General features: G+C 44.1%; 1 protein-coding gene across 5 annotated transcripts in view; it reads right to left on the bottom strand.

Moving 5' to 3' along the window:
- SMCO4 (single-pass membrane protein with coiled-coil domains 4) overlaps positions 1-22856 on the bottom strand; it is a 76664-nt gene that overhangs the window by 21605 nt on the left and 32203 nt on the right. For 2 of the 5 annotated variants that reach the window (XM_036259051.1, XM_036259049.1), the window contains exon 3: positions 486-576. The gene's annotated coding sequence lies outside the window, so the exon portion shown is untranslated. Of the gene's footprint in view, positions 1-485; positions 577-7205; positions 7275-21154; positions 21183-22856 lie in introns of those variants that run through there. The other 3 variants (XM_036259054.1, XM_036259052.1, XM_036259050.1) reach the window with 3 other exon arrangements.

The following is a 22856-nucleotide window of genomic DNA, read 5'->3' as shown; positions in this document are numbered from 1 at the left end:
AGGAGCTGACAATGTTTACTCATAAACGTTTATGGAGCATCCACTACGCCCCAGGCACAACTCAGGTTCGCCTGGAGGAGCTTACTGGGAACACACACAAACAGGCAGCTATAATCGAATGTGGAAGTGCTAGGATGGGGAGGTCCCCGAGGAGGGGCCCCACGCTCAGCGCAGCCGTGGGAGAGCAGTCAGAGGAGGGCACAAATGAAAATGTGAAGGCTGTATGGCACGTGTCGGCACGAGGAGGCAGTGTCGTGGGGTTTCAGAAGCAGGAGAGACCACAGCCAGCAGGAGGGATCGAACAGGCCTCATTTCCAGAGAGGCAGCACTGGAGAAAGGCCCTGAGGGATGCAGAGGGGCATGCCAGGCAGGGAGGAGGCTGAGCTGTTCCACTTAGAACTAGGTGTGTCTGGGGAATGACAGGGACAGTACTCCCTCCTCACACATGGGTTTCCCCTTATAAGAGAACTGGAGTCGATACAAACTTACTTCTACGTACCTTTTCTTCAACTTCAAGAATGCTGCTTCAACAATTCCAGCAAACCGACTTCCACTGGAGGTGACTTGAGTTAATTTCTGTTGAGAAATCAGAAAAAGAGGTATAATAGGTTTGGGGGGGCTACCCCTCCACATACCCCTTTTTTGGGACATCCCCCAAGTCCACGCTGAGAGACAGTCACATGGTTCCCTCTCCCAACCCACTGACTTGAGAATAGACACTTGTCACATCAGCTGCACTGCCCGCCTTCCTCCTTCCCTCATTTGAGAATAAAGACATGCAAACTTAGGCAGGCAGGGGGAGCCCTGATCCAGAGAAACAGACACACCACACACACACACACACAGACACACACACACACACACACAGATATCACTCTCTCCATCTCCATCTCTCTCTCTCTCTCTCTCTCTCTCTCTCTTTCTCTCTCTCTCTCTCTCTCTCTCTCTCTCTCTCTCTCTCTCTCTCTCTCTCTCTCTCTCTCTCGGCAGGACCACGCAGCCTGAGCAGGCGCCTTCCCGCTGCAGTTCCAGCAGATGGTCAAGCTCTGCTCCCTGCAATTCCTGAGCGCCCTACAACAAACCCTCTACTAACTCAAGCTGGTAGGAGGGCAATTCTGTTTCCTGCAACCAAAAATCACTGATTTAAGAATCAGAGCCCTGGCCGGTTTGGCTCAGCGGTTGGAGCGTCAGCCTGCGGTCCTGAGAGACCCGGGTTCGGTTCCCGCTAAGGACATGTACCTCGGTTGCAGTTTGTCCCCGGCCCTGGTTGGTCGTGCGGGTGGCAGCCACTCGATGTGTCCCTTCACATCGATGTTTCTCTCTCTCTGTCTTCCTCTCTCTCCCTCCTGCTCTATCTGAACAAAAAATGGAAAAATGTCCTCAGGTGAGGATAAAAAAAAAAAAAAAAAAAAGAATCAGAGAGCCAGGGCTAGGATAAGAAAAAGAAACAAAAGTAGAGGGTTAAGGAAAAGGCTGCTGAAACAAAGTCTTGGAAAACAATAAAAGATGAGAGAAAGGGACCCGAGCCTCTGAACTACTGTCCCATAATATGTGAGAGGAAAAGAAGAGAGATGTGTGAGATCCATAGAATAGACATGACAATTCACAATATCCCAGGGGTATAAATATTAAGATGGAAGCCCATATAAAAGAGTAAAGGAGTTCCTAATATGAGCATTACCCATTATGAAACAAGATAAATAAGAATTTCACTGAAAATACACAGGTGAGCCTGAAAAGTGCCCACAGCAATCAAGGAATCGTCGAATAACCATACAATACCCCTCGTTACTAAAATAAGAAGCGTAATAACGCAGACTTGGTTTATTGTGCTGCCTCTTTTTTTGTCTTAAACAATGGATATTTTATTTACTCATGGTTTACTGAGTCAGCAATTAGTGCTGTGCTCAGCTGGTTGGTTTTCCTTCTGGTCTTACCTGGCTGCAGTCACCTGGTAGTTCAACTGAAACTGAATGGGATGGTAGACCAGATGCTAGTGTCGGGTACTAGCTGTTCTTGTTGCCTTTATAGTCTTTTCAGTAAATGTGAACATTTCTTTCCTGAGATCTTCAAAGATTTATCTCCTTTCCATATGTTTCCATTGGTACTTGAGTTGGTCAACCATGAACTGACCTACCATAGGGCTTCAAGTATCTAATCTCTTTTAGGAAGTGATGGTTTGGGTCAAGTTCAGAGATTAAGGCGTGTGAAAGGGAAGGGGTGGGAAGCAGAACTGGAAAGGAGAAGGTTCTTCAGGGGACCCTCAATACCAAGTTAAATTGGATGGACTCTATTCAACCAGCATAAGAGTCAAGGTGACTGTAGTCTAATCCCATATTCTCTAACAAATAATTACCATTCAGGAAATATAGAATGTTAAAATTGGGCTGCAGATGGAAAATAACACCCAAAGTACAAGGACTGAAGCAATCAGATGAAAATTAAGTGGACAGCAAGCACTGACCTTCACCTTTGACAGGGACCTTCGCCTGCTGGTGCCGGCTTATTAGCTGCAGCAAAGGCTCTGCAAGTTTCCCCTGGATTCTGGGCCGCCTAAGCAGCTCGGTGCTCCAGGGGCTCCCTGGAGCACCAGCTTTCACTCATCAGGGTACAGAAGGGTGACAGGGACACCAGCTGGCCTACAGAACAGGCTGAAGGGCAGCTCTCCAGCCTGCGCCCCCAGACCTGGCCCGGAGGGCTGGTGCCACATCCCGCTCCCCATTACAAAAAGCAGACACTGTGCTCTAACCTGCGCCCTTCCCCTGCCTCTCCGGGCCTCATTCATAAAACAGGGGAGGCCAGTGGTACTCGAAGGGTGGTCTGCAAACTCTGCTGCTGGTTCATGACAGGATAAGTACAGAACTGAGAGCCTTTGAAGCTTTTATAGCATATGATATTGCCACACAGTCAAGTACACAATCAGTGGAACTATCTTATTAAATGGAGCACAGACTGGTATAAGGGATCCCTGCAGCTGCTGTAATAAATTACCACAAACTGGGTGGTATAAAACAATATAAATGTATTCCCACACAGTTCTGGCGTCCAGAAGCCCCAAATCAAGGTGTCAGCAGGGCCAAGTCCCTTCAGAGGCTCTGGGGAGACCTGCTCCTTGCCTTTTCCAGCTTCTGGTGGCAGCTGGCATTTCTCGGCTGGCGGCCACCTCGGCCCTCCACTTCACTGCAGTGAGTGTGTGTGTCTGAGTGTGACCTCCCGCTTCCTAGATCTTATAAGGACACTTGTGATCGGCCCACCTGGGTAATCCAAGTTGATCTCATCTCAAAATCCTTAAAGTCCCCTTCTCCAAATAAGATAACATTATTTGGACACATCTTTGGTGTCCGTTTAGTCCACTACAGCTGGTTTGGATACTGCTGAACTCGTGTGTGACCAGTTGAACATGGTGCACACTGTACACTGACAGCAATTCACCACTGAGGGACACCCTCCTCCCCCACCCCCACCCCGTCTTTCCTTCAGCTAGGTCCCTGCTCGCCCTCTGCGACCTAGAGGCCAGGGCTGGGCAAGACCACACGGCAACGGGCAGGAAGGAGAGAAGGCTAACAGGGCGCAGGGTTGCAAAGAGCAAGTGCAGGTTGTGCCCTCAGCCCTGCCCAAGGCTGGTCTCCCTCCTTCCCTAGCAGGCAGCACAGAAGTTGTCCCTCCTGACCCCTATTCCCATCCCTCGCGGGGCTCTCGCTGTCAAGTGATTACATTGACCTGTTTCTGTTCTAGTGTGCCTGCTCGTCCCCTAAAATGCTCAGAGTTTTCAATGTCCAAGTTTGAAAACAGACACACAACTTTTTAATTAAAACCCTGTGTACCTAGCATGCCCTGTTACTATACGAACATATCCTCTCCCCCAACACCCTTCCCTGTACTTTCACCAACATTCTGGAAGTTTTCAGGCTTCATAACAGAATGGAGACACACTTGGAGACTTAGTAAAGCAAGGATTTAATTTCTCATTAGAAGTTGTCTGGCCTGGCATGAACAGTCCTTGCTAAAGGAATCACTGTGTTGAGTTCCTTTGCTGTTACATTTCAAACTTAAAGGGTAGACCATGCCACCCTGGCCGGTGTGCTTAGTGGTTAGAGCGCCGGCCCATGAACTGACGAGTCTCAGGTTCGATTCCCAATCAAGGGAACATATCTGGTTTGAGAGTTCGATCCCCAGCCCCGGTTGAGGCAGGTCCAGGAGGCAACCAATTGAAGTGTCTCTCTCACATCAATATTTCTCTTTCTCTCTCTCTCTCTCTCTCTCTCTCTCTCTCTCTCTCTCTCTCTCTCTCCCACTCTCTCTAAGAAAAATCAATGGAAAAAATATCCTCAGGTAAGGATTAACAAAATAAAAATTTTAAAAAAAGGGTTGTGGAATATAATGAACATAAAAGTTTGAGAAATAGGGTAGACCCAGAAACATGGAAGTAGGGTACAGACTAACAACCCTCAGAAGAGGGGGTGGTGGGGGGAGGGAAGAGATAAACCACAGAACTTATACGCATGTACGTATAACCAATGGACATGGACAACAAAGCCAGGGACAGGGCGGGGAGGATGGGGAGGAGGGTGTCAATGGGGTAAAAAAGGAGAAACATCTGTACAAAAATAAAATTAAAAAAAAAAAAGTGAGAATGTTTAAAATGATAACACTCGATACAGGTATAGCCATAGTAAAAGGGGCACTCTCATCATTCAGCTACTGGTAAGAATAGAACAGGCAGTCCTTCTGGACAGCAATTTGTCAAACCCTTACAAGTGGCTTACAATGGTACACCCCTCTGACGTAATTCCATCTTCAAAACTTCAGCTAGGGAATAATCTGAAACGGGACACTGAACACTCAGAGGTATCCATGGCAGTGTTCTACATGAGATAAAAACCGTAAATAAACTTAACAGCCAAGAAAAGAACATGATTAGGTAAATTATGATAGATTTTAAAAGTTTTATGCAGCCATTAAAATGATATTTTACAAAGAATTTTTAATGAAAATAACAGCTATAATAGTAACAGCTAATTCCTACATAGGCTAGGACTATCCTAAGGTTATTGGGTGCTTTACATGTTATTAACCTTCAATCCCTATATCAACTCAGAGAGATAGGGTTGCTATTATTCCCACTTTACAAACCAGAAAATGAAAGCACCAAGAGTCAAGACACCACCCAAAGCCACTGCTACTAAGAGACAGCACTGGAAATTGAGCCCACCCCGTCTGGCTCCAGAGTCCAAGCTTTTAAACCCTACATCGGGCTGAGTAATAACCACAAAGATATCAGACCCTGACTCTGGAACCTGAAAATGTTGCAGGAGCGCAGCAGATGTGATGAAGACAAGAATCTTAAAATGAATAGATATCCTTGAATTTCTGGGTGGGCCCAAGATGCCACCACAAGTGTCCTCATAATAGAGGCAGAGGCCGGTTTGGCTCAGTGGTTGGAGGGTCCACCTGTGGACCAGAGAGTCCCAGGTTCGGTTCCCTCTAGGGGCACATACAAAAAAAAAAGAGGCAGAGGGAGATTTCACTCTCTCTCTCTCTCTCTCTCTCTCTCTCTCTCTTTCTCACACACACACACACACACACACACACACACACACAGGCATACACACAAGAAAGGCATGTAAAAACAGAGGCAGATATTAGAGAGATGGGGTCACATGTCAAGAAATGCCAACAGCCCCAGAGCTGGGAGGGGCAAGGAATGAATCGTCCCTTAGAGCCTCCAGAAGGAGGAAGTCCTGCCTCTCCTTGATTCTGGCATCGGGCCTTTCAGAACTGGAGAGAATAAGCGTGTTGCTCTACGCCACCCAGTTTGTGGGAGTTTATTACAGCAGCCACAGGAAACTAATACAGGCTCCCACATGGTACTGCTCTCAATGCAAGAGAAAACATTCATACAGTCGGCCCTCGTTTATCGTAGTTAATCAGTTCCAGACTCCACCGCGATAAACGAATTTCCGCGAAGTAGGATTCTTTATTTATGTCTACAGTACATCAAAGGGGAGAGTAGAAATCACCGTTTTTACCTGATGATCTTAATTATGCATATAGAGATGCATACAAATACAACAAAATGTTTTGTAAGTGATTATCTCTGAATGCTAGAATTACAGGTAATTTTTAGCATTATGGCTTTTGATAATTTTCCAAATGTCTACAATCAGTGTGAATTACTTATACAAAGAAAATTATTTCTTTTTAAATGAGCAACTCATGATATTTACGTGACTAACTCAATCACAAAAATTAGAAATCAAGAGGACCAAAACTCCCTGAGAATTTTCTTAATTCAACCTCAGAGTGACACGGGAAAACTCAGCAACCCAGATACACGCCCCACTCAACCCCTGGCCTCTCTCAAGCCTGTCAGTTTTCACCCTCTGGCAGGAACACGATGTGGCCGAAGAATTCTGAGGCTTTAAAACAGAGGATAACCTGAGCTGGTATATGTTTTCCTGCCCATCTATCTATGTGTAGTGGGGGGAGGGGCAATGGGAGGTTTTCATGCATTCCCAGAGCTCATCCAGCCCAAAGTGAGTGGCGCAGGCCACATGCCAAGAACATAAAGCACTGGTTCATGCAAATGTTTGATTTCTCTGTAGGTGACTTCACAGAATGAAACATCCAGTTAAACACTGGCTTAATCTTCTTACCGAAGTCCTGACTCCAAGGCTATTCTGTTGCAAAACCTTCCTGCTATCATCCAGCCAGCCAGTCAGAAAACCAAAGGCCAATTTACTGTACCCACATCATGTCCTTCGATTAAACATATTCATATTAAGAGTGTATTAACATCCCTCCTACTTCACCCCCATGTATGGGCAGTATTGGATGGAAACAGAAAGTAGGGTGTATTTTGTGTTTCGCTTTGCATGGAGGAGAAGAGAATTCCCGGTTCCCTCCCCAATCAGCCAGGTCAGAGCAGCAGAGCAAGAAAAGCATGTTACATAGTTTTATTCTGCTGACCCTGCAGAGTGTGAATTTGGACATTGGGATGATGAGACCATGGTGTGGAGTTTGTCCTTTAGCCTCAAGACTATTCTGGATGTGTTTATCCTTTGTTCAGCCAATCAACATATACAAAGCACCTACTATGTGCCAGGCACTAAGAAGAGGCTGGTTCACATTTTAGAAGATCTTATCTCCAACATGAGATACTCTCTGATGATATGATTGGACAGACAGCCCACGCCCTGACGAACCTTCGTTAGTTGTTTGGCTCACAGATGCCAGCGGTGGCCAAGTATTGAAAAGAATACCTCAGCAATTTGGCAGAGCTTTGGAAATGGAAAAGAAAAAAATGTAAGTGGATTAGCGTGGTGTGTCTTCCTACATACCACTGAAATAACACTTGTAATTTCAAGTGGTCAGTGGATGAATAGTTGGACCTTCCACTTAACTATCTACTCCATATAAAAATGTATTACTGGTTTTTTGGGGTTTGGGGAGTTTTTTTGCTCACCATTAGTTTTTTTGTTCTTTTGCTCACCATTGTATGCCTAAATCTACCAGAGTCTAACCATAAGAGATACTCATTAAATATTTGAGGCATAAATTAATACATGAATGAACACAGGTAGTCAATTTCCTCATCTATAAGAATGGAAAAGCCAAGCTACATGATTATTTCCCAAAGGAAATTCCAATCAGCCTCTGAGATATGCCAAGAAAAGAAGGTCCACATGCTAGTCAATTTGGGAAATACTATACTCTGTGGCCTCCCATCCCCCACGAAGATTCACAGTGCACATTATACAATAAAAGATCTGGGAAGTACTTCAATTAAAAAGCTATTTGAACATTCCCAAATCTAGTTAACCACAGGTCCCCTTTCATGCTCAATGTTTACTGGCCTCACAAAGAACCAACATTCTAAGTAAGGAAACCCAGGAAAACAGTAGCCCGAACTCTCCATTTGTTCAAAAAACATTTATTGCGCCCTTGCAACCATGATCTGATGATGATGAAAACAGCCAACATTTAACAAGTTAACATTTAATAGGCATGATGCCTGGTGCTACTAACACCAAGAAAAATGTGAAACCTGACTCACAGTGCCCACTCTACTAGATGAGACCCACGTGATGAGCACAACTAGTGTTAATCGAAGCGACAGACACTCTCACACACACAGTATACTTGTACATATAAACAAATACATATGTACACATATACATGTATGTATACATGGACACTCACACACAAGGACAGAGAGGTGGTGAAGATGAGTGTTCCAGGCAGATGACTAAAGACAGTGTAGTCTTATCCATTGGTTTTCAAAGTAGAGTCCAAAACTCTCTCTGGGGTCAAACCATCTCCAACTGTGTTGAAATCTGCACTGACAGCGAGAGGCAATTGTGGGGCAAACTGCTGGGCCCTAGCAAGAACCAAGGCATCGGATTGTATTCGTAGCCACTGTATATACGCTCCACCACCACCCATTCACAGTTTAAAAAACAAAGTCAACTTCACCTAAGAATGTCCTTGAAGAAGAGGTAAAAACTATCAACCCCTGAGAACCCATCTTTTTTACTGTCCCTTGTGAAAGAATGGGAAGCGCTTACAAAGCACTCCTGCCGCGGGCCCAAGTGTGGTGGAGCCTGGAAGGAAAAGCACTTGAGTGACCGAGCTGGGAGCTGAATCAGCCACTCTCTTCCATGGAACACCACTTTTACTTGAAAGATGATGGACAGGAAAACCACAGTTATTCAGATCTGGGTAGTTGTAGACGTTTTCTCAAAAATTAATAATGCGAGCTTGTTATTTCAAGGAAAATTGATGGTATTTGTTGCTAAAGAAAAAAATCTGAGCTTTCAAGCAAAAAATAAAATTTTGACAAACTTATATTGGCCACTGTGAGCTTAAAAGCATCCCAATACTTAAGACTTCAGATGAGCATGGTAATGGCATTAATAAATGTAGTATTTTCCAAATGACTAATGCATGTTTCAAAATGCATAAAGGAACCTCTCAAAGAGCAAGACAGACTAATAGGTTTAATGTAACAGAGAAGAGTATAAAAAGTTCATTGATATGATTTCAGATTTTATGCTAACAAATCTTTTTTTTATTAATTTTTTTTAGAGAGAGAGGAAGAAAGAGGGAGAGAGAAACATTGATGAGAGAGAGAAGCAACAACAATGATCAGCTACTTCCTGCACAACCCCTACTGAGTATCAAGCCCAAAACCTCAGCCTATGCCCCGACCTAAAATTGAACCAGCAACCTCATAGTGCATAGGTCAACGTTCAATGACTGAGCCACACCAGTGGGCCTACAACAAACCTTTAAGAAATTACCATTATTCCAAAATGGAAGTGGAGTGAATGGAAGCTACACAGACCATCTCCCAGGACCAAACTGAAATTACAACTAAAATAAAGACAAATCATTGGGAAAAAGCAACAGAAAAGCACTTGTGAGAACCATATCACCAGGGACACTGAATCAATCCTGGTAGGATTTCAGAGGTGTGAGACAGGGGCTGGGAGCCCATGGACAGCAGCAGTCTTAGCTGTGAGCAGCTCCCTCGGGGTTCAAATCCCAAGCTGGCTCCACATTGCAGAGAGCTAGGACAAAGTGCTAAATTAGCCATAGCCACTCACCTTGGGCTCCAGCAGAGGGCAGGAGGACTGGACTGGAACTGTGTGGGGATACTCGGGATTTGGAGGGTGCTCAGAGCTTTTGCTGAGTTGTGGCCATGCAGGACAGTGACTATCTTACTCCTTCACAGGGCTCTGGGGAGAGGCAGTGGCCCCTCCCTCAAAGATTCAACCCCACCCAGGTGGGCCAAAAAATGAAAATTGAGGTTCATTAACAACCAGTATCTGCTCCACCCTCAGAAAATCCTCTTATGCTGAACACCTGAGGGAGTTTTTCATTCAACTGAGAAACCAAGTAACTGAGACTAATAGCCTCCAGGCAAAAAGCTAGAGGATAACTGAACCTTTCCTGGGCTTGCAAATCTACCCAGGAAAGTAAGACTTCACAGTGGTGTTTAACATGGGGCCTCCCACACTCATCCAAACCCAGTAGAGGAACCCAAGAACAGCAGAACACCAACACCCAAAGGAAAAATTTGGCACACTTCAAAACCCACTGAGATAGCCAAAATGGTCAAACAAATAAACAAATCCCAAATGAAAGAACAAGAGACCTCTACCAAAGATGAGATAAATGAAATGCTGTTAAGCAAGTTAATACAGCTAGAGTTCAGAGTCATGATTTTGAGGAAGCACAACAGTATGAGTAAGGACCTCAACACCATGAGTGAAGATATAGAAATGAAGAATGATGTAGCAGAAATAAAGAACACAATGGAAGGACTAAACAGCAGAGCAGAGGAAACTGAGGACCGGATCAGTGAATTAGAAGACAGGGTAGAAAAATCAACCAATCAGAAAACCAAAAGGAAAAAACAATTTAAAAAAAAACAGGAAGAAAGCTTAAGAGAACGGTGGGACAACTAGAAACATAATAATATTCACATCATAGGAGTCCCCGAAGAAGAAGAAAATGAAGAAGGGTTAGAGAATATATTTGAAGAAATAGTGACAGAAAACTTCCCTAATTTGGTGAAGGAAGAAGACATTCAAGTTCAAAAAGCACAGAGAGCCCCAAATAAGAAGAACCCAAACAGGCCCACACCAACACACATAGTAATTAAAATGCCAAAATTAAAGACAAAGAAAGAATCCGAAAGGCAGCAAGAGATAAGCAACAGGTTACCTACAAAGGAAACCCCATAAGGCTATCAGCTGACTTCTCAACAGAAACACTACAGGCCAGAAAATAATGGCATGAAGTAATCAAGGTCATGAAAAACAAGGATCTGAATCCAAGACTAGTCTATCCAGCAAAGCTATGATTCAAAATAGTTCAAATAAAGAGCTTCCTAAACCAAAAAAAAAAAAGGCTAAGGAAATATATTATCACCAAACCAGCACTGCAAGAAATGTTAAAAGGACTGCTGTAATTAGTAGAAGAAATAGAAAGAAAAATAGAACCACACAAAACAAAAATGGTAATAAATAAGTACATATCTATAATCACCATAAATGTAAATGGATTGAAAGCTCCAATAAAAAGACACAGAGTAGGTAATAGAATAAGAAAGCATGACTCATGTATATGTTGTTTACAAGAGACCCACCTCAAAACAAAAGACTCACATAGGTTGAAAATGAAGGGATGGAAAAAAATCTTCCAAGCAAACAGAAAGGAAGAAAAAGCTGGGGTAGCAATATTCATGCCCGATAAAATAGATTTCAAAATGAAGGACATAACTAGAGACAAAGAAGGTCACTACATAATATCGAAAGGATGTATCCAACAGGAAGATATAACCTTGGTAAACATATATGCACCCAATATAGGAGCACCAAAATATATTAAAAATCTTCTGGAAGACTTCAAAGGAGAAATCGATAGCAATACAATCATAGCAGGGGACTGCAACCCCCCACTGGCATCACTGGATAGATCCTCTAGGCGAAAAATAAACAAGACTCTCCCAGCAAACAAAAGCCCAAGACTGGACAACTTCACCGGGGAGTTTTACTGAACATTCAAAGAAGAACTAACACCCATTCTCTTCAACCTATTTCCAAACTCGTTTTATGAGGCCAGCATAATTCTAATTCCAAAACCAGAAAAAGATACTAAAAAAAAAGAAAACTACAGACCAATACTGCTGATGAACATAGATGCCAAAATCCTTAACAAATACTAGCAAATTGGATCCAGCAATACATTAAAGAAATTATTCACCATGACCAAGTGAGTTTCATTACAAGGATGCAAGCCTGGTACAATATTTGCAAATCAATAAATGTGATACACCACATAAACAAAATGAAAGATAAAAATCACATGATCATATCAATAGACACTGAAAAAGCATTCTACAAAATCCAGCACTCATTTCTGATAGAAAAGCTCAGCAATGTGGGAATAGAGGGACCATATCTTGACATAATAAAGGCCATATATAAAAGACCTACAGCCAACATCATACTCAATGGGCAGAAACTAAAAGCATTTCCCTTAAGAACAGGAACAAGACAAGGATGCCCACTTTTGCCACTCTTATTTAACATAGTACTTGGAAGTCTTAGCCACAGCAATCAGACATGAAGAAAAAATAAAAGGGATCCAAATTGGAAAGAAGGAAGTGAAGCTGCCATTATTTGCAGATGACATGATATTATACAGAGAAAACCCTAAAGACTCCATCAAAAATCTACTAGACTTAATAAATGATTTTGGAAAAGTAGCAGGATACAAAATTAACGTCAAGAAATCGACAGCATTCTTATACACCAATGATGAAATCACAGAAAGAGAAACTAAAAAAGCAATTCTATTTACCATCGTGGCAAAAAAAATTAAGATACTTAGGAATAAACTTAACCAAAGAGTAAAGGACCTATTTGCAGAAAACTACAGGACATTGAAAGAAGAAATAGAGGAAGATATTGAAAAATGAAAGCACATACTTGTTCATGGATTGGATGAATTAACATCACTAAAATGTCCATATTACCCAAAGCAATCAATAGATTTAATGCAATCCCCATCAAAATACCAACGACATACTTCACAGAACTAGAACAATAGTTCAAAAGTTCATATGGAACCAAAAAAGACTCCGAATAGCCACAGCAATCTTGAAAAAGAAGGACAAAGTAGGTAAGATCACAATACCAAATATCAGGTTATACTACAAAGCTACTGTAATCAAAACAGCCTGGTACTGGCACAAGAACAGGCATATAGACCAGTGGAACAGAACAGAAAACCTGGAAATTGACCCAAGACATTATGCTCAATTAATATTTGGCTAAGGTGGCAAGAGCATACAATGGAGTAAAGACAGCCTCTTTAATAAATGGTGTTGGAAAAATTGGACAGCTACATGTAAAAAAAATGAAACTATACCATCAACTTACACCATACACAAGAATAAACTCAAAATGGATAAAAGACTTGAATGTGGCTCATGAATTCATAAAAATCCTAGAAGAAAATGTAGGCAGCAAAATCTCAGACATCATATGCAGAAGAATTTTCACTGATACATCACCTAAGGCAACAGAAACAAAGGAAAAAATTAACACATGGGACTATACCAAACTAAAAAGCTTCTGCACATTAAAACAACCATCCATCAAAATGGAAAGGCAACCCACTGTATGGAAGAGCATAACTGCCAATGATACATCAGATAAGGGGTTAATTTCCAAAATATATAGAGTGCTCATACAACTCAACAAAAGGAAGACAAAGAACCCAATTTAAAAAATGGGCAGAGTAGCTTAATAGACACCTCTCTACATACAAATGGCCAAGAGACATATGTAGAAATGCTCAACATCACTAATCATCAGAGAGATGCAAATTAAAACAACAATGAGGTATCACCTCACACCTGTCAGAATGGCTGTCATCAACAAATCATCAAACAACAAGTGTTGGTGAGGGTGTGGAGAAAAGGGGACTCTACTACACTGCTGGTGGGAATGCAGACTGGTGCAGCCACTATGGGAAACAATATAGTGTTACCCAAAAAATTAAAATTTGAACTGCCATTTGACCCAGTGATCCCACTTCTAGGAATATACCTTAAGAAATCTGAAACACCAGTCAGAAAGAATATATGTACCCCTATGTTCATAGCAGCATTATTTACAATAGCTAAGATCTGGAAACAGCCCAAATGTCCATCAGTAGACTAATGGATAAAAAAAGCTGTGGTACATATACACAATGGAGTACTGTGCAGCTGTAAGAAAGAAAGATCTCTTATCCTTTGAGACAACATGGAGGGACCTGGAAAGTATCATCCTAAGTAAAACAAGCCAAACAGAGAAAGACAAGTATCATATGATCTCATTAATTTGTGGAATGTAATGGATATAACAGTCTGAAGAATAGGGTAGTCCCAGAGACGTGGAAGTGGGGTACAGACTGACAACCCTCAGAACAGGGGGTTTGGGTGGAGGGGAGAGATAAACCACAGGACTTACATGCATGTACCCATAACTAATGGACATGGACAACAAAACTGAGGATGGGGTTGGGGGGACCGGGAGGAAGGTGTCAATGTGGAAAAAAGGAGAAACATCTGTAACAAAAATAAATTAATTAAAGAAACAAAAAGGGAAAAGGGCAGATTATCAGACACTCTAACAGTTTCCCTAGTGAGGTGGGAGAGAGGAAAGGTGATCTGAAGATGTCCATCTACTAAATACGAGGTGGAACCAATGAAATCCATGGAAGTCACAGGCTGGGGATCAGGAAAACTTCTAGAAAACGGAGAAATATAACATCCAACTCTAACTGTGGAGATTAAACTGAAATTCTTTTCAGATTAATACTAGTTAGAGTTGAAATAAATTTTGAGATATAAAAAAAGAAAAGAAACTACCACGTGTCAGGGTCTGATGTAGTTTCAAAGACACAATTAACTTTTTTTTTAAGTTATCAAAATACTCCCCTTTTCCAACTACCTATCTGTGTTAGGCTGTGTTTTCTTCATATAGTTCAACCAACACAACGTACTGCAACAGAGTGAATGCAAAGCATTCAGAAGAACCCAGCTGTCTTCCAGTAAGGCTGACAGTAAAGACATCTGGGAAAATGTAAAACAATGTCTCTTCTCCTTGGATGTTTTTGTTTCGGAAACAGTTGTTTTTTGTTAAAAATGTTATCTGTTATCATGTAATGGGTTTATCATCTTTATTTAAACCAATGCAATACATATTTTTAAATCTTTTCGATCTCAATTTCTAATATAGTAGATATTGCTAGATGTAATCCACATAATTAAAACTTCTTGGGGACCTTACTAATTTTTAAAGGAGTCTTGAAATGAAAAGTTTGAGAACTGCTGGTCTGGGGCGGGGGTGCAGGGAGTCGAGGAAGATCAAGTGAGGTGAGAAGGCAGCAGGGAGAGAGGCACCATTGGTCTCCCCCACTATAAGGAGGTGTTCAAAACCAATCTTTCAATAGTCAATGAAGGGTGTGCAGCACCAAAATAATGCAGTCTTGCCTTTTAGAAACAGCAAGGACACATAAAGGCGCCCTCTGCTCCATGAACAGATGATTGGAAATCAAACTATAGGGCATTGAAGGTCCATTATTACAATCTATATAATGCAATATAAATTTCTATAAAGGAGCAGGCACAGAAAAATAATAAAATTTAATGATGGAAGGGAAAGAAGTAGGGTCTTGCAAAACAGACTTGCAACCAAATGGAATTCTGCAGAATGGGGGAAGTCATCAGTAACAAAGTGCAGGCCTTTAAACATCTAAAGATGCCAAAATCAAGATACATTTCAGGCAAGTCTGGAAAACAGAAATAAAGGAGCCAGCACAGAGCAATAAACTGCAGCAGTAAAGAGGGAAAACCAAAGCAGCCCAGAGAAGACAAACAGGACCATTTAGAAATAAAAAGAAGTCCAGAGGAGGAAGGAGACTTGACTTGGGGTGGTGAATATACAATACAATATAGAGATGATGTATTACAGAATTGCACACCTGAAACCTATATAAGTTTATTAACCAATGTCACCCCAATAAATTCAACAACAAAAAAGAAGTAGAGAAAAGAAATCAGCTCCTAATTCTAAAGCATGTGCTCCATTCAATCAGCATGCACTCTGCCACTGGCGGGGGGGGGGGGGGGGTAGATGGAGCAGAAAACACTTCCAGACACACCCCTACAGAGTCCAGCATGGGAACAGGAACTCTTGGGCTGGACAACCAGACCTCCTGAGAAAGTATCTCACCCAGGAAAAGTTGGATTATACCAATCAAGAACAGACTATTAAAAAAATAGACAAAAAAAAAACCTATAAAAACTTGCTCTAAAAAAACTTACAGTCATGTCCTGGCGGGTTTGGCTCAGCGGTTAGAGCGTCAGCCTTTGGTCCAGAGAGACCCGGGTTCAGTTCCCGCTAAGGGCACATACCTCGAGTGTGGCTTGTCCCCGGCCCTAGTTGGTCGTGCGGGTGGCAGCCACTCGATATGTCCCTTTCATGTCAATGTTTCTCTCTCTCTCTCTTTCTCTCTCTCCCTCCCACTCTGTCTGAACAAAAAATGGAAAAATATCCTCAGGTAAGAATAAAAAACAAAACAAAACAAAACTTACAGTCATTATTTTCTAAATTAAAAAAAAAAAAAAAAAACATCAGTGGGATAGTTGTAACTAAAATGATAAAGGTGTTCTACAAAGAATGTCAAACTGGGCCCTGGCCAGTGTGGGTCAGTTCGCTGAGCATTGTCCTGTGCACCGAGAAATCACCAGTCAGGGCACATGCCCGGGTTGCGGGCTCAATCCCCAGGATGGGGCATGCAGGTGGCAGCCAATCGATGTTTCTCTCTCTCATCAATGTTTCTTTCTTTCTTTCTCTCTCCCTCTCTCCCCCTTCCTCTCTAATATCAATAATTTTTTTCAAAAAAGCCAAACTGGAAGACGTTGGCATGTTTTACTGGACCTCAGTTTCCTCTTCTGCAAAAGGTGGAGTCCACCACCTACTTCACAAAGTTGGTGGAAGGACAGATAATGTATCACAGACACTCTGAGCACATGTCTGGCATATGGCAGATGCCCAAAAAAACAAAAGCTGTAATTATCATCAGTGTAGTTACAATTTCAAGACCTACGTGCAATATAGAGTCCTCATTGCACTAATGTAGGCCAGAAAGCTCCCCTATGTCAAATATCAAGGTTTTAAAAATCACCAATATGTGAATTTAGAGAACAAATTCAAGTGGCTTTGCCCCAGGGCTACACTCACTCAACAGATGAAAGAACTTCCCTTGACCTTGGTTGGGCCTAATACCACTGGGCCTATGGGACGTTGTCACGCACAAGGAGACCTAAACAAAGAAGAAAGAAAAAACAAAACCACCACTTTCCTGAACAGTGAACACTGCTGAGTCATGTACCTTTCACACAGTTTATCTCCTCTGATTGTCCCGATCAGCCTAGAGGTAGGTGGGGACACTAAATTACCCCTAGTTTATGGACCAGGAGCTGTCCCAGGGCTGAACTGCATAGAAGTGTATAGACAGGCGCCTTTATCCCTTGATCTGATGGCCTGTCCAACAGAGGATGGCCAGCAGCTTTTCATCCGACTGGAGCAGTCCACTGGGAATCCAGTGGCTTAAAAGATACACCCAGACACCCACCCACACTCAAAAGATTTTGGCCCATTTATAAAAATAAACATGGCTAATTAAAGAACTGCTTTCTAGAAAAGTCAGATAGGAAGAAAAAAAGAGTAAGGAATATTTTGATATAATCAATTCAGCCAAAAATGAGACTACTGACTTTCTTCACCATCCGTAGTGTAACCACAAAGCAACTTCCTTCCTTGAATAGGACCTTTCCTCCTTTCATTCCTTTTGATTCCAATTGACCTCATCCGGCACCCTGATTCACCTGCCTCCTTCTCCCTTGTACATCCACTCCCTTCATCATTCACCTGCCTCCCTCTCCCTTGTACATCCACTCCCTTCATCATTCACCTGCCTCCTTCTCCCTTGTACATCCACTCCCTTCGTCATTCACCTGCCTCCCTCTCCCTTGTACATCCACTCCCTTCGTCATTCACCTGCCTCCTTCTCCCTCGTACATCCACTCCCTTCGTCATTCACCTGCCTCCTTCTCCCTCGTACATCCACTCCCTTCGTCATTCACCTGCCTCCTTCTCCCTCGTACATCCACTCCCTTCCTCATTCACCTGCCTCCTTCTCCCTCGTACATCCACTCCCTTCCTCATTCACCTGCCTCCTTCTCCCTCGTACATCCACTCCCTTCGTCATTCACCTGCCTCCTTCTCCCTCGTACATCCACTCCCTTCGTCATTCACCTGCCTCCTTCTCCCTCGTACATCCACTCCCTTCCTCATTCACCTGCCTCCTTCTCCCTCGTACATCCACTCCCTTCCTCATTCACCTGCCTCCTTCTCCCTCGTACATCCACTCCCTTCCTCATTCACCTGCCTCCTTCTCCCTCCTACATCCACTCCCTTCGTCATTCACCTGCCTCCTTCTCCCTCGTACATCCACTCCCTTCGTCATTCACCTGCCTCCTTCTCCCTCGTACATCCACTCACCTGCCTCCTTCTCCCTCGTACATCCACTCCCTTCCTCATTCACCTGCCTCCTTCTCCCTCGTACATCCACTCCCTTCCTCATTCACCTGCCTCCTTCTCCCTCGTACATCCACTCCCTTCGTCATTCACCTGCCTCCTTCTCCCTCGTACATCCACTCCCTTCGTCATTCACCTGCCTCCTTCTCCCATGTACATCCACTCCCTTCGTCATTCACCTGCCTCCTTCTCCCTCGTACATCCACTCCCTTCGTCATTCACCTGCCTCCTTCTCCCTTCGTACCACTCCTTCCATTCACTGCCTCCTTCCCTGTACATCCTCCGTCATTCACCTGCCTCCTTCTCCCTTGTACATCCACTCCCTTCATCATTCACCTGCCTCCTTCTCCCTCGTACATCCACTCCCTTCATCATTCACCTGCCTCCTTCTCCCATGTACATCCACTCCCTTCGTCATTCACCTGCCTCCTTCTCCCTCGTACATCCACTCCCTTCATCTTTCACCTGCCTCCTTCTCCCATGTACATCCACTCCCTTCGTCATTCACCTGCCTCCTTCTCCCTCGTACATCCACTCCCTTCATCATTCACCTGCCTCCTTCTCCCTCGTACATCCACTCCCTTCATCTTTCACCTGCCTCCTTCTCCCATGTACATCCACTCCCTTCGTCATTCACCTGCCTCCTTCTCCCTCGTACATCCACTCCCTTCATCATTCACCTGCCTCCTTCTCCCTCGTACATCCACTCCCTTCGTCATTCACCTGCCTCCTTCTCCCTCGTACATCCACTCCCTTCGTCATTCACCTGCCTCCTTCTCCCTTGTACATCCACTCCCTTCGTCATTCACCTGCCTCCTTCTCCCTTGTACATCCACTCCCTTCATCTTTCACCTGCCTCCTTCTCCCATGTACATCCACTCCCTTCGTCATTCACCTGCCTCCTTCTCCCTTGTACATCCACTCCCTTCGTCATTCACCTGCCTCCTTCTCCCTCGTACATCCACTCCCTTCGTCATTCACCTGCCTCCTTCTCCCTCGTACATCCACTCCCTTCGTCATTCACCTGCCTCCTTCTCCCTCGTACATCCACTCCCTTCGTCATTCACCTGCCTCCTTCTCCCTCGTACATCCACTCCCTTCATCATTCACCTGCCTCCTTCTCCCTCGTACATCCACTCCCTTCATCATTCACCTGCCTCCTTCTCCCTCGTACATCCACTCCCTTCGTCATTCACCTGCCTCCTTCTCCCTCGTACATCCACTCCCTTCGTCATTCACCTGCCTCCTTCTCCCTCGTACATCCACTCCCTTCATCTTTCACCTGCCTCCTTCTCCCTCGTACATCCACTCCCTTCGTCATTCACCTGCCTCCTTCTCCCTCGTACATCCACTCCCTTCATCTTTCACCTGCCTCCTTCTCCCTCGTACATCCACTCCCTTCGTCATTCACCTGCCTCCTTCTCCCTCGTACATCCACTCCCTTCGTCATTCACCTGCCTCCTTCTCCCTCGTACATCCACTCCCTTCGTCATTCACCTGCCTCCTTCTCCCTCGTACATCCACTCCCTTCATCATTCACCTGCCTCCTTCTCCCTCGTACATCCACTCCCTTCGTCATTCACCTGCCTCCTTCTCCCTCGTACATCCACTCCCTTCATCTTTCACCTGCCTCCTTCTCCCTCGTACATCCACTCCCTTCGTCATTCACCTGCCTCCTTCTCCCTCGTACATCCACTCCCTTCATCATTCACCTGCCTCCCTCTCCCTCGTACATCCACTCCCTTCATCATTAAGCCCTCAGGACAATGAAGTTCTCGTCAGCAACAAATAATCTTAGAGTCAAAGCCTCAGGTCTGTTGACCACACAGACTTTCGGTCAAACTACAGATAACGTCTAGGCCTCAATTGTGTTTCAGCTCCTGGCCCAGAGAAGCAGGAAATCCATACAAAGTGACACCATGGCTGACATCAGGACCAGATCCACTGACCAATGACCTCCTACCCTAGCATCGACCAATCAGTACAGACCATGACCCTAACTCCCTTAGTCACCATGACTGATTTTCCCCCTATATAACCTACCCCTGAAGGCCATCTGGGAGCTGGGTCTTTGAGCATTAGTTCACCTGTGACTCTCTCTGGGTGTGGACCACTTCCTAAAAACAAGCCCTGACTTTCTTGCTGCAAAGCCCTGTTCATGTCTTATTGGGCTTTGATGCAAGCAGGCAGATGGACCCCCTTAGCCAGATAACAACAGTTAACGGGTCATCCAGTGAGCATTCACTGCCCAACATGCCTCAGGACTAGGGGTGAGCCAGCCGATGTGCCCTGCCCCAGACAGGCATCAGCTGAACAAGGAGCTATGACTTTGTGGATACAGTACTGCTGGGACCGCAGTCCAGGGTGCCTTGGGAGCAGGTCATGAGGGCCTGAGGTCACGGGAGCACATTCAGAGGACTCGGGGGTCTCAAAGCCTGTGGGACAGACTCAAGTGGCCAGCAAGGACCAGGCTACACAGGCCTGTCGCACACGGACCGCATGCTCTTCTAAGAGTAAGGGACCCTGCTGGAGAGAAGCATCATCCACTCTGCATTGTGAAAGGCTGTTGTGGCTGCTGCTCGGAGACCTGGATGGGGTAAGAGTAAAGGTACAGATGTCTGTCACAAAGAAACTTTCCGAATTTTTTTAACACAACTTATAGAATAAGAAAGACACTTTACTTTGCAATCTAGTACACATACCACACACACACACACACACACACACAGTCTATGAGAGGTGGGCTCCCAGCCTGGGTTGGTGGGTGGGTTGAACACTGGCACCCTTTGTGAACTCGGACCAGTTTCTCAACTGCCCTGAGCCTCCGTTTCCTCATCTGTAAAGCAGGGATAACAATGATGATCCTACTGCCTACAGTGTTGTGGGGGATGATAAGTCGATTACATGTAAAACCCTTAGCAATGTTAACATTTTTCTAAAAAACTATTACTGTACACAAATACAAGTTTCACAAAATAAAACTCAACCTCACTACATGCAGTCCATTCTAATGGTTTTCATTCTACTTCTTTTTCTTTTCTTCTTTTTAATGTTGGTAAGATCCTCTAAGTTATTTTCAGAATCCAGGAACTTGGTCATTCCCTGCAGCTGGAGATGATGGCTTGGACCTGGGAATGGCAACGAGGGAAGAGGCAGGAGACAGGACTGACGGGACTTGGTGAATAATCAGAATAGGGGTGAGAGGGGGGGTGTCAAAGGCACTCTCAGGCCTCGGAGTGGATGAGATGGAGAATCCAGGGGAGGAGAGGAAGAAATCGAACTTCTAGATCTAGACTTTCTGCCTGGAGGAGGATTTGGGCGGATGACAAAAGGAACGTACTCACTTTACCATTTCGAAACTGCTGAAAAATTCACATCAGAACTGCAGCTACGGATCAAGAATGCACGTCTTCAGACTGGCCTGGGGAAGCGGACAGCACAGGTGGTGGATGGAGGACTCCGGGATTTGGGGCTCCTGCCAAATGTCTTTCCTTATCCGACCACAATAAAGCACTAATCACATTTAATTAGAGTCCGTCTGCTCATCTGTTTCCTCTATCAAGCGAGCGGCTGCAGGGCAGGGACCACCCGGCTCACTAATCTTTCTACTCCTCAGGCCTCCTGAACCCACTGCCCTGCCGGCAGCCTGTAGTAGGTGCTCAACAAACATCTGCTGAATTGACAGCCAAGATTCCACATGATAAAACTCCCCTAAAAAGCCACTTACAGTGCAAGAAACTAAAATAAGGCAGGGCAAATGGGAGGGGGGAGGCAAATCTGCCAGGAGAATCCTGATGACTTAAGTGTGCGGGACAATAAAAAGCCAACTATTCACAGAGAAAATGAGTCTGCAAAAAAGTCTTAAACCACGGAATGCATGATGGGTATGGATCTTCATCCTAATGGTCAGAAACACTAAGCAGGTATGGTATGAAATCAAAAAGACAGAGGAAAAATAAAACAGGAAAAGAAGGCTTCATCTGTATATATCACTTGGCCTCTTCCAAAGATCACCCTAAACTTTTCATTCTTCACATCACTTCCCCTTCCCTCGTTACATTTTCCATCAGCTGCAGGAATGGAATGGCTCCTGGTTTCTAATCCTCTGCCGTCCTCCAAAGCCCAGCTCCTTGTAGGTTACTTGTTTCTTCTATATATATGACTGTTGCCCCAAATGACAGGAATGGGGTTGAGTTACCTTCTCATCCACTCTATCCCCACCCCTTACACAGATGAGGCACTTAATAGTGGTTGATTAACTGATTTTTATACTGACTCATTTTGGCATTAAATACCAAGTTCAGGTTCATATTGTCTAGTCTTACCCCCTTTAGTTGCAACTATAACTAATGCTATCATTTTTAATAGTGGCAGCTACATTTATTTAGCACCTACTACATACAAGACATAGCTAGGGACTTGAAATATATCATCTTAATCCTCAATCTGCAGGGTTGAGACTATTATTCCCATTTTACAGATGACATGATTGTGGCTCAAAGACATAGTTTAGTAAGTGACAATATCAGGATACTCAAACCTAAGGCTACTTAACTCCAAAGCCAAATAAATGTACAATCACTCTAAAATGTTAGCACGATTTCCCTGGCACAGAGGCATGGACAGCAGCCCGAATGATATAAAATCTGTACTTGATGCTCACCAAGACATAATTAGAGTTCAACACAG

Source organism: Molossus molossus, unplaced genomic scaffold (assembly GCF_014108415.1).
Source record: "Molossus molossus isolate mMolMol1 unplaced genomic scaffold, mMolMol1.p scaffold_m16_p_13, whole genome shotgun sequence".
Taxonomy (NCBI): Eukaryota; Metazoa; Chordata; class Mammalia; order Chiroptera; family Molossidae; genus Molossus; species Molossus molossus.
Note: the sequence above shows the minus strand (reverse complement) of the source record. Positions and strands in the feature narration are given on the sequence as shown.